Here is a 12,798-nt window from a genome sequence, read left to right on the forward strand (position 1 = left end):
GTAGTACTCCATTGTGTAAATGTACCACATTTTCTGTATCCATTCCTCTGTTAAGGGGCATCTGGGTTCTTTCCAGCTTCTGGCTATTATAAATAAGGCTGCTATGAACATAGTGGAGCATGTTCCTTCTTACCAGTTGGAACATCTTCTGGATATATGCCCAGGAGAGGTATTGTGGGATCCTCTGGTAGTACTCTGTCCAATTTTCTGAGGAACTACCAGACTGATTTCCAGAACTTCATTAAGATGACAGATATCCTTAAAGAGGAAATTAATAAATCCCTTAAAGAAATCCAGAAAAATACTATTAGAGGAAGTGGCCTTTAAACAGCCAAAAAAAAAAAGTTGAAGAAAATTAACAAAATTGTTCAAGACCTGAGAATAGAATTAGAAGAAATAAAGAAAACATAAACTGAAGGAATTCTGGAAATGGAAATTTTAGGAAAGTGAATGGAAACTACAAGTGTAAGCATGACCAACAGAATATAAGGGATGGATTAGACAATCTTAAGCATTGAATATACAATAGAAGAAATATACACATCAGACACAGAAAATGTTAAATCTAAAAAATTCCTGAAATAAATGTTGGGGATTGGTTCTAATGTTTTGAATTAATTGGGAATCTTCATATCCAAATGATGAAGATCCTTGTCTCCAATTGGTTTTTGATCAATAAAGAGGAAACAACCAATGGCTTGGGGAACAGAGAGGGGCAGAACCTTTAGATTTCTTTGGGCAAGGAACTGGGAGAAGGGAAGAGACAATTGCCATGACTCCAGGGAGAAGGATGGGATATAAGAGCTGCAGAACAGAAAGCCAAGCAGCCATGTACTAATTCAGGTAACTGGCCACTGGCAACTTCTGGATGGGCTGGGTAGCACGGTAAGGTTTAAGAGTGCCCAGTCTTTGAATTAGACATGGCTTGTCAAAAATTAACTGATGTGTGTGTGTGTGTGTGTGTGTGTGTGTGTGTGTGTGTGTACTAGAAGGAAAACTCCAACACAAAGAGATTAACTACACCCATGAAAACACAGGAAATAAATAATCTCACACCAGCAAAACCAAAATAGTGAAACCACACACACACTGACAGACACACACAAAGACACACACATGCACACACATACACACACCAGAACCAACATCAAAATAACAGGAATTAACAATCATTGGTCATTGATATTTCTCAGCAATAAACGGACTGAATTCCATAATAAAATGATACAGGCTAGCAGATTAAATGCAAAAACATCATCTCTCCTTCTGGTGCATACAAGAAATACACATCTGCACCATAGACAGACATTGCCTTAGAATATAGAGTTGGTAAAAAGACTTTCCAAACTAATAAACCCCAAAAGCTAGCTGCTATATATTCTAATATCTAAAAAAATAGACTTCAAATGAAAAGTAGTCAAAAGAGATGGGAAAAGACATTTCATTCTCATCTAAGGAGAAATCCATCAAGATGAAATGTCAGTTCTTAATGCAAAAGCATCAGCAATTGTAAGCATTACAATTTATAAATATTATAAACATTATAAATATTTATAATGTTTATATAAAATTTATAAATATTATAAACATTTTGTAAAACATTATTAAGGCTTATATCACAAATTAAATATCACACATCAATAGTGGGAGACTTCAATACCCCACTCTCATGAATGAACTGGTTATCCAGACAAAAACAGAGAAATAATGGAGCTAGCAGATGTTATCTAGCAAATAGACCTAACAGAATTCTACAGAACTTTTCACCCAAACACAAAAAAATATGCCATCATCTTAGCCCCTCATGGAACTGTCTCCAAAATTGACCACATACTTGATCCCACAAGAAAATTGAAATTACCCCCTCTATCCCATGAGACCACCACAGAATAAAGTTGATTCAAAAACAGAAACAGTAAAATACCTACAAACTTTTGGAAACTGAATTACTCTCTACTTAGTGACTACTGGGTCAAGGAAAAAAATAAAGAAATTGAGACTTCCTAGAATTTAAAGAAAATACATGCACAATGTATCCAAACTTATGGAACACAATAAAAGCAATACTAAGAGGGACGTTCATAGTACTAAATGCCTTCATAAAGAAATCGAAGGTGTCTAATAGGATACTTTAAAGTTCTATATCAAAAGGAAGCAAGCATACCTGTAAAAGTAATGTTATGTGCTTGAAGTCATTGGTGTCTCAGAGGCTTACTGTTGTATAAGCTCACTCTTTCTAGTTCTATCTGAACTCTGGCTGACTGGTTCAACTCAGCTCTTCTGGCTGAAACACCTCTCCATACTGTCTGATTCAATTTGGCTTCTCTCAGCTTCTCACAGAATTGCTCTGCTTGCAAGAACTGCCTCAGCCCAGGGCCAGGCAGTTTTAGGCAGAATTCTATCAGACATTCAAAGAAGCACTAATATCAATACTCTTCTAATCATTCTACAAAATGGAAACAAAAGCAACATTGCCAAATTCATTTCATGATGAATTTCAACCAGATACCAAAAGAATAGAAAGCACTCAAAGCAACAAAGAAAAAGGTTTAGGGACCAATTTCCCTCATGAATATTAATGCAAAAATAGTCAATAAAATATGTGCAAACTCAATTGAGAACACATCAAAAAGATAATCCACCATGATCAGGTAGGCTTCTTCCCAAACATGTATGGATGGCTCAACAACAACAACAGATATATCAATATAATCCACCTTATAAACAAACTGAATAAAGAAATTCACATAATCATCTCATTAGAAGTTGAAAAACCAATTGCTAGGAATTGAACTCAAGGTCTCTGGATCAGATGTCAGTGATATATCCATCCCTTATACGGTCACCAAACCCAGACACTATTGTGGATGCCAGGAAGTGCTTGTTGACATGAGCCTGATAGAGTTTTCTCCTGAGATGCTCTGCCAGAACCTGACAAATACAGAGGTGGATGCTCATAACCAACCATTGGACTGAGCAGAGTATCCCCAATGGAGGGGTTAGAGAAAAGATTGAAGGGGTTTGCAACCCTATAGGAAGAACAACAATATCAACCAACAAGAACCCCTAGAGCTCCCAGGAACTAAATCACCCACCAAAGAGAATACAATAAGAGTTCTATGGCTCCAGCTGAATATGTAGCAGAGAATGGACTTGATGAGCATCAATGGGAGGAGAGACTCTTGGTCCTGTGAAGACTCGATGCAGCAGTGTAGGGGAATGCCAGCGTGGAGAGGCAGGAGTAGATTGTGGGTGGGGTAACACTCTTATAGAAGCAGGAGGATGGGAAATTGGTTAGGGGGTTTCTTGGGGTGAAACCAGGAAAGGGGATAATATTTGAAATGTAAATAAATAAAATATCCAATAAAAATGAAAAAAATATATAGAAAAAAAGAAGCCTTTGACAAAATCCAACACCCTCATGATAAAGTCTTGGAAAGAGCAGGGATACAAGGAATAATCCTAAACATAATAAAGGACATTTATAGCAATCCTATAGCATACATAAAATTAAATGAAGAAAATCTTAGTGCAATTCCTCTAAAATCAGGAACAAGACAAGGCTGTCTACTCTCTCCATAGCTACTCTGTATAGGAATTGATGTTCTTGTGGCAGCAATAAGACAACTGAAGGAGATAAAGGTCATAAAAATGGAAAAGAAAGAAGTCAAAGTATCACTAATTGCAGATAATATGATAGTATGACCTATGGAACTCCTACAAATGGTAAATACTTTCAGCAAAGTGACTTAATACAAGAAAAATCAGTAAGCCTTGTATATGCAAATGGCATACATACTCAGAAAGAAATCAGGGAAAGAAGGACCTTCACCATAGCCTCAATTAATATAAAAAATCTTAGATTATCCAAGCAAGTAAAAGACTTGTATGACAAAGACTTCAAGCCTGTAAAGAAAGAAATTGAAGAAGATATCAGAAGATAAAAAGATCTCCTATGCTCATGATTGGTAGGCTTATTATAGTAAAAATGGACATCTTACCAAGAGTCAATGAAATTTCCATCAAAATTTCAAAATAATTCTTTATACACTTTAAGAGAAAAATGCTCAACTTCAAATGAAAAAGCAAAAACTCAAGATAGCTAAACCAACCCTGTACAAATAAAGAACATCTAGAGCTACCACCATCCCTGACTTCAAGCTGCTTTCATCCTTGGTTTTCAAGGAATCAGTGGCTGGATTGCCCAGAGACCTAGGATAGAACCAAACAATAATGGAGAAAAAAATCAGTAAAATTTTTCCTAATGATATTCTGTTATAATCATCATCAGATGTATAGACCCACAAGCAAACATTAGACAGAGCTTGAGGAATTCTGGGTAGAAGGTGTAGAAGAATTTTAGAAACTAGACAGGTCAGGGACACCACAAGAATAAGGCTCATAGTTATTTATCAGGGCTCATAGGGGCTCACTCATAGAGACTAGACTGATAATCAGGAAGCCTAAATCCTTTTATGATTGTGATGCTGCTTGGTGGTCTTGTGGAACTCCTACAGAAGGACCAGGGGCTGTCTTTGACTCTTTTTCCTGTTTTTCAGAGCCTTTTTCTTCTACTGGGTTAGCCTTGATAGGAGAGGAGGTGTCTAGTTTTATTGCAACTCGTTATGCCATGTTTTGTTGATATGCCTGGAGGCTTGCTCTTTTCTGAAGGTAAACAGAGGAGTGAATTGGGAGGGTGGAAGGGAGATGCGGGGAGAAGGAAATGTGGTTAATATGCAATATATGAAAGAAGGATAAACATTATATAGATATATATTTAAAAAACAATTTCAAAAAACAAAAATTGTAATTTGCTTGTCTGATTAATTCCAGAAAGTTTAATGATAGGTTAGCACTGCATATTTTAATATGACATGATACTACTACTAGTAACATACTATATGGAATATACATAATATAGGATATATATACTATACTGATATTAATATGTTAATACTATTAATAATATTTAATTTATTAATAATAATTAGTATGGTATTAATAATATCAATACTATAGTATAATATGATAAATGTAATATAGGATTTCCCTCAAAAGAATGATTAAAAACTAATTTAGAATATTATTGACAAAGACAATATATAGGAATTCTTACCAGATTCTTGTCCTAGACTTAAACAGTAACTTGAATATGAGATATGCGATGATTTAGGAACTACCTGTGTCCATTTCACTTAATCATTTATAAATGAAAAATTTTTGCCCAGAATTTGTGATTCACTTAGTGTAGTAGTGATCAAAAGAAACTTATCTGATCCTAATATGTAAACATTCCATGGTTTTACAGTGTTTTCCAAATCAGATGTGTAACATATTGTCTATGTACTCTTCCTGGCATCAGTGTTGTAACCTCAAACTCAATTCCTGAAACTGAACTTGTCCATCTCCCTAGTACAGTTCTAAACTCCTGTGCCACATGTTTCCTCTGTCCTGTCCCTGTCATGTGCTCACTGCATTGACCAGACTGCTATGTTCTCTTACCAACAGGTGTCAAATTTTCTTGAATGCTCTACTCTGAGAAAGGTGAGTTCACACACAGCCCTTCTCTCAAGTAGATCTTGACCTTGGGCTGCTATGATCGATTTTTCATTGCCCAAACTTAGCAAATACCCTGTCAGGCCACAGAAATCCTTACCCTTTGTTTAGTGTCTTCGTTTTTCACATCCTACTATCCCTCTCTATAAGCATTTGACTACCATAGTCTGCTTAGCAAGAATACTTTCAGATTGTTTAGCCAAAGTTATCCATTAAAAATTTTCCAACACACTGATCTAATAACCGGCCCCTTGACTATAAATTTCCATGTGTGGTTGCTGTTTTAGGAAAGAACTCATTTCTATTCTGAAGTCTTTCTTCTTATATAGAAGTAGATCCTGAAGAAACCCTCATATTGTTTCTGTAACTCATTGTTAACTTCATTAAGACAAACTTGGAACTTTTTCTGTTACTTCCTCTCTGTCTCTTATTTTAAACGATTTTCAATTCACTATCCTCAGTCACTGAGGCTGACAGAATCAGTTCTTCACACTCATGTATTACCAAGTCCTGATGTATACAGAGTGGAGAACAAGGGTTACATGCTGGCACCCTACATTAGTCAGCTTTTTACTACTGACCAGCATAATGAGGATAAATAGCTTAAATAGAAGAAACAGTTTTTTTGTTCACTTGGCTTCTTCTTCTTCTTCTTTTTTTTTTTTGTTTTTGTTTTTGTTTGTTTGTTTTTTGATCATTTGGCTTTTTAGTACTTGTCCATAGAGTGGAAACCTAGGATTGAAATCACATGCTGTACCAAATAATGCATATACCTCATCTCTCCTTCTACCTATAAAACATACTAAGTATAGCTATTTTAAGTGAAAATAATGAATAAAATTAGCATTATTTAAATAGAGCTGATTAGTTCAAAATATTATCTCCCTCCAAGAAAACCTTTAACAAAAAAAAAAAAACAAAACAAAAAAAAAACAAGTAACCTTTCCATGGGGTTCTCTCTAATTGGGAATAGTATTTCTTTATAGTAGTTATAAGTGTTCTGGACAAGGACATTTTTGCCTCCTTGGTAGTATTTATACCTCCCGGGGCTTAGATCCCAATTTACCATTAAGCTGTTCTGTATTAGGCGCTGCTTATTACATTTATTTTCAAATAGAAGAATCACAAATTTGCATCTGATTAGCATTCTGCCCTTGTCCAGTAGTGGCAATAATGTAACTCGTTTTTTTTTTCCCCCCCACATTCTGTTGTTTAAAGTGATGCTTCTGGGACAGAATAGAATTTATTTTCCACAAAAATATCAAGACCTAATGTCCTATTCCCTGAACCCCCACAGAGCTGCATGCAGTGGTATACATCAGTAAGGATGCAAGGACTGGAGAATCTGCAGAAGCTCATGGACCAGCTATTCTACTGCATAAAATAGCAAACCATAGGTAGAATGCACAGGACTGAGACTGCAGACTACACTCTGACCTCCACATTATGCCATGCATGACACAAGTGTGTCTTCATTCACTCACATGCATAAACACTCACACACATGTAAGTTATAAAAATGGATACCACCGTTTCTTGCACAGTCAACATTAGAACTCAGAGTTGTTCTCCGTTGGTTGTTTCAAAGTGAAAGCCCTAATCTCACTGTGTGGGAAAAAAAACATTAAACTAGAGGCATAAGGAAGATGTCTTTGGAGTCTGATCTTTCCATGTAAAAGCTGTGGTACTTAAGCTTCATAAATCCTTCATTTTCCTGAGTATAACATGGGAATAAAACTATCCATGTCTCCCAAAATTTGGATCATCAAAGGGGATTTAATTTGTTGATGACTTACATTTTATACGACAAGAATTTAGACGTTCTTTTTATTATGAAGCCTTCTCTTTAGTGAATAAATCTTATGAAATTGTTCATTGCAGTGTGCATTTGTTTTATTTTGAAATGATGATTTAATCACTTTTTGAAGTTGGAACAGAACATTGTACTTTACAATTGTGTAATTCTTTTCATTCTTTTTTTTTAACATATAAAACTATTTTTTTATTACATCTTTTCCTCAATTACATTTCCAATGCTATCTCAAAAGTCCCCCCTACTTCCCTACCCACCTTTTCCCACTTTTTTGGCCCTGGCGTTCCCCTGTACTGGGGCATATAAAGTTTGCATGTCCAATGGGCCTCTCTTTCCAGTGATGGCCGACTAGGCCATCTTTTGATACATATGCAGCTAGAGTCAAGAGCTCCGGGGTACTGGTTAGTTCATAATGTTGTTCCACCCATGAGGGGTCCGGAGTCTGGCCCAGGGTTCGGGCAACTGGGTGAAGCGGGATGTGGGAAGTCTGACTGCGCGGACCCTATGTGCCTTAGGGATTGTGTTGGGCTGTGATAAGTCTTAGGACCTGCTTTGGGGGTGGGGAGGTGCAGTCTGAGGTCCCTGCACAGAGGCCAAGACTTGAGGATTCTCAGGCTCTCAGACACCCGAGAGGCTGCTGGATGTCGCAAGAGAGCTGAGAAAGGAGGGTGGCTCTAGCCCAGGGCCGAGGGGGAAAAAGGCAGGAAGAGAGAGCTTTGGCTGGGGTTGACAGAAACCCTGGCTGGAGGCACTGAGAGGCCTCCTGAAGGTTAGAAGACCTCCTTCATTGCTTCAGCACAGTGGATCCCAATGAGAAGAGACAGTCCATGGTTTTACGGTGTTTATTGTAGAAAGGTAGAGAGAGGGAGAGAGTAGAGAAGCAGAGGCCAGCCATGGCCATGTGAAGAGAAGGGGAAGGGAATGTAGAGAGAAGGGGGAACAAGGAGGCAAGAGGCAAGGGAGAGAAGCAGGAGTAAGAGTAAGAGAGTAAGAGTAAGAGAGTAAGGAGTGGCCAAGCAGCCTCTTTTATAGTGAGCCAGGCCTACCAGGCTTTTGCCAGGTAACTTGGGGTTGGAGTCCAGACAGAATACCAGGAGCTTGGGGTGTTAACCTATATGACTCAAGGCCACACACTTCTCTGCAGAGGGATGTGGGAGGCTGTAGTTGTGACAAGAGCCAGAACCAAGGGGTAAGGCCGAACACCTGCTGTTTCTTTCAGGCAAAAAGTACTGGGTCTCTGGGGTTCAAAGCCTGCACTTGACAAGGGACCAGGCTGCCTGTGCACAGCTCACTGCCCCTAAATTCTACAATATATCCTATGGTTGATGGCAAGGGACAGGAGGAGATGACAGTGTGAAAAAAAAAAAGCTAGATAAAGTAACCACAGGAATATGGATCCAATAATCTGGATCAGGCTCCAGTCTATACCGCGGTCTCAATTCTCAGTTTATGTGTTCTTTGCAAACATCTACTAGTGAGGTTTTCTCCTGTCTCCAATTTCACCATAAACCTTTGTTCCAACCTATATATCTTCATATATGCCTATCTTCTGTAAGTGAATGCCCTACATGTTTTATTTAATTTGAACTTAGATTTTCTTTTTTGTCTAAATGGGCTTTTCTAATTCCATAGTTGTGCGCATTTATTTACCATCATCAGCGACCCACTCTTCTCCTAACTCCACCATGTTTTTAGGCCTGTCACTTTACTTTTAGACACCTGACCTGGAAACTAAAGTATGAGACGTCTTGTCAGTTACCTAGCATTCTCTGCATGCCTCTCTCTTCTTTCGCTCTTACTGTCATTTTCTCTTGCTCCTGCTCTCACATTTGCTGTCTGTTGCTTTAACATTTATTCTGTTAAAATCACCTTTCATCACTTTTAAACCCATACAAGCATCATATTTTAAAGTTCTCTTTTCAAACGCTCAGCTTCCTATTCTTTATAACACATCATTCTGCCAAACTTACCATATGGGTAGAACACTCTCACTCTAATGAGTTTCACTAATCTCATGACTATGAAATACATCTCCACCTCTCAAGCTCTGTCTCACATCCCACCATCTTAACATCTCTCCATTGCCATTCACCAGGGCTTTTCTTCCTCTTAAGAGGTTCTACAGTTGCCCGGATGTTTGCTTCTTTGCATTCCTATTCCAAAGAATGCTCTTAGTTCTCCTTAATACCTATACAAGCCTGTGCATCCTTTATGTGCCAACTCATATGTGACAAGAGTCAAATTCTATATATCAAATATAGATATATTTTTTCCTGAATAAATAAAAGTCACACCACATTGAAAATGGACACTACTTTGAAGCTTAAATTTCTCAGGTAGTTTGTTGTTTTGTTTCACATTAAAAATATTTATAAACAACTGCTAAAAATAAACTAATAGTTGGCAAATAATTTTTTAATTTTAAACAAATTTTTATTAAATATTTTCTTCATTTACATTTCAAATCTATCCCGAAGGTCCCCTATACCCCCCCCCCCGACCCTGCTCCCCAACCCAACCACTCCCACTTCCTGGCCCTGGCATTCCCCTGTACTGGGACATATAATCTTTGCAAAACCAAGGGCATCTAGATGGCAAATTATTAAAGAGTTCATTTAAATTGACAGGGATTCACTCAGGAGCAACTGGGACTGAAAGCAAGGGCTTGTAGCCCGATGTGTACAGAAGCCAACATCATGGCTTCAGATTTTACAAAAAAGAAAAAGAAAGTATCATTGAACCACTAGAAAATATTCTAAAAATTCAGAAAGCTCACATCTGCTTCTGAATATACATTAATAAAAGGAAATTGGTTAAAATGGAATGAGGTAAAGCTTCTTGCTGACAGAATGACAAGAAATATTCATTTTATGGTTTTATTGCTTATGTGTAGAGAAGCACATAAGCCTCTAGGGCATATTGGGATCTTAGAGGGGTTATTGATCTTGTAACAGCCATAGTTCATTAACTGGGCAAGCTAGCTTTTTGTATACATGCTCTTCTTGAATAGGTGCGTTCAATTTGCCCTCCTTCAATGGACCCTGAAGACATTTCCAATGATGATGATGATAATGGTGATGGTGATCGAAGTGGTGGTGGTGGTGGTGATGATACATACTTGGTTACTTAAGGAGTTTTGTCAAAGAATTTAGAGGTTCCACCTGATTTCAAAATTAAGATTGTTCAAGTCTCTCAGAGACATCTGGAAAAAACTCCCACACCGTGAATGCTTAGGCAAAGCAAATTGAAATTTAGTAGTCAAAATGGAGTATAGTTCTATTCAGTTCATTCCAGTAGAATGTGTTTCACTGTAAATCAAGAAGTAGATTTTATGAATTAAGCTTAAAGTTAGTTTTATTGTTTATGCTGAGTTGAACATTGGTGTGCATACACAGGAACCTATGTATTTTCAACTATTTTAATAGGATATAGAAATTTTCTATCATGGAAAAGTGTGAACTTTTGTATTTTTACCTTACATTCTCTAAGCTTTGATATTTGCTACTCAAGTGTGGTTGTTCATGTAGTGACATAGGCATCACCTGCAAGAAGGAATTAGTGCAGGAACTTAGTTCTCAACTCTTCAAGATCAGGATCATCTTACAAGAACCAATGTCAATTCCTCTACATATGAAGGTTTACAAGGGGTACAAGAAGCTATGTAGAACTGCAAGTGTTCTGTAGGTAAAAGCCATATAAATAAAAACAATATTATGAATTTTGCTTGACTTAGTAAATGCCTACTGTGAAATAACCCATGCATGAGCAAATGTAGATGCAGCCAACTTGTGCTTTCAGTATAATCAGAATTAGCAGACAGCACAGCCTACAATTACTTTCAAGAGACCTTATTGCTCTTCTTTCCTTGCCCCTGCCCAGGCCATTCCATTATGCAAGCCCTAAAAGACATTTCAATGACAAGTGCAGTAAATGGTTTGATTTTCCTTTCAGTTTGTATTTGCAACCAACAAAGAAAAGAGGTGGCATACAGAAAGAACATTTAAAACAACATAATGCAAATGAGGCTACTTTAAGCAGTAAGCAATCAGCATAGGTACAGGCCTTATGCTGTAGTCCCAAAAGCAATCATTAGACTGCATTCCCAACAGGGCAGGGAAGACACTGAGAGCTATTGAACATTGCCAATTTTTATAGTGGATCAGCTTGAAAATATTTAGCACAGATGTTTCTGTAATTGTGACACACTGGGAAAATTCACATGTTCAATAACCCTCTAACTCTCTCTTCCATCTGTGCAGTATGATGGTCCACATTTACTGCACAAGGCCATTGTATGAAACAGAATAATGGGGTCTGCCTCAAGAATCATAGAAAGGTTTTCTGGTACCACCTGTGTGTCCATATTTCTGTTGCAGAAATATAGACAGACAGACAGGCAGGCAGACAGATATAATAGATTGATAGATTAGATTAGATATGTAGAGGGTTATAAACTATTTCAGAATATTGGCTCTTTCTTCTCAGGTTTTTAACACTTGCTTTACAAAATTCTCAATTTTTGGCTCCCTGAAAATGGGCCAAAATGAGCACAAATGTTATTAAGTCTTGAGTTTTGTATACTTACATTTAAATCTCTTGATATTTTACATGTATACTGCATGTCTATTTCATGTGTATATTAATTGTTCTGGCAGTTATATCCCTTAAAGGTTTCATAAGTTGTTCTATACTCCAAGGTCAGCAAACCATTTCCTGTGGCCCAGACCATGAAAAGATGGCCCAGACCATCTTTAACAAGGAACAGGAACACAGAAGCCTTCTCTTTCCCCCTTTGTTCTGACTCAGTGCTAGTCAGTGTCTGTAATAACTGAAATTTTTATCAGTTGTTTTTTTGTGTATGCACAGTAAGCTAACTGACTCATTTAGGTTCTCAGTAAACAATTGCCCAAGTCATCTGCCACTGGCTTTGGGGTTTTTGTCTGAGCAAAGAGATCTCCTCACACAGTGTTCTCTAGGATTCCTGTCTCTTAAGCCCAAGATCCTTTTTCTCACATTGGGATTGTGGCTGGCAACATGCTCTGTCCTTTCCTGAATGTTTGCTTTAGGTTTTTGTTCTATCCTCTATTAATTTAATGACAAATTATTTGAAGGTAAAAAGACTTTCTTCTTAGGAGAACTCTTGTCTCACAGTATTCTCAATTTGTGTCTGAAAACCAAATGATTAGGTAATCTGTTCTACTCATAGAAAACATTTTGAAATTTCAGTTAAAATATACTATAGGAAGCTGGAGGTGCTGTATTCGTTACTTTTTTCATTGCTGTAATTAAAAATTATACCAAGGCAATATAAAGGAAAGAAGAGTTTATTTTGACTCACAGTTTGAGGGCATACAGTTCATCATATCAGAGAAGGGAGAGCTGCATGAGTGTGAGACAGTTTATTATGCCGTTCTGCAGTAAGGGAGCAG

General features: G+C 37.4%; 1 long non-coding RNA gene across 1 annotated transcript in view; it reads right to left on the reverse strand.

The window, feature by feature from the left end:
* Nucleotides 1–9,480, reverse strand: part of LOC110284453 — a 13,265-nt gene extending 3,785 nt beyond the window's left edge. Inside the window, exon 1 of the long non-coding RNA XR_002376944.1 lies at nt 9,340–9,480. This is a non-coding gene — a long non-coding RNA (uncharacterized LOC110284453). The remainder of the gene's footprint in view (nt 1–9,339) is intronic.
* Nucleotides 9,481–12,798: the final 3,318 nt, after the last annotated feature.

This window comes from Mus caroli, chromosome 18 (genome assembly GCF_900094665.2).
Source record: "Mus caroli chromosome 18, CAROLI_EIJ_v1.1, whole genome shotgun sequence".
Lineage (NCBI taxonomy): Eukaryota > Metazoa > Chordata > Mammalia > Rodentia > Muridae > Mus > Mus caroli.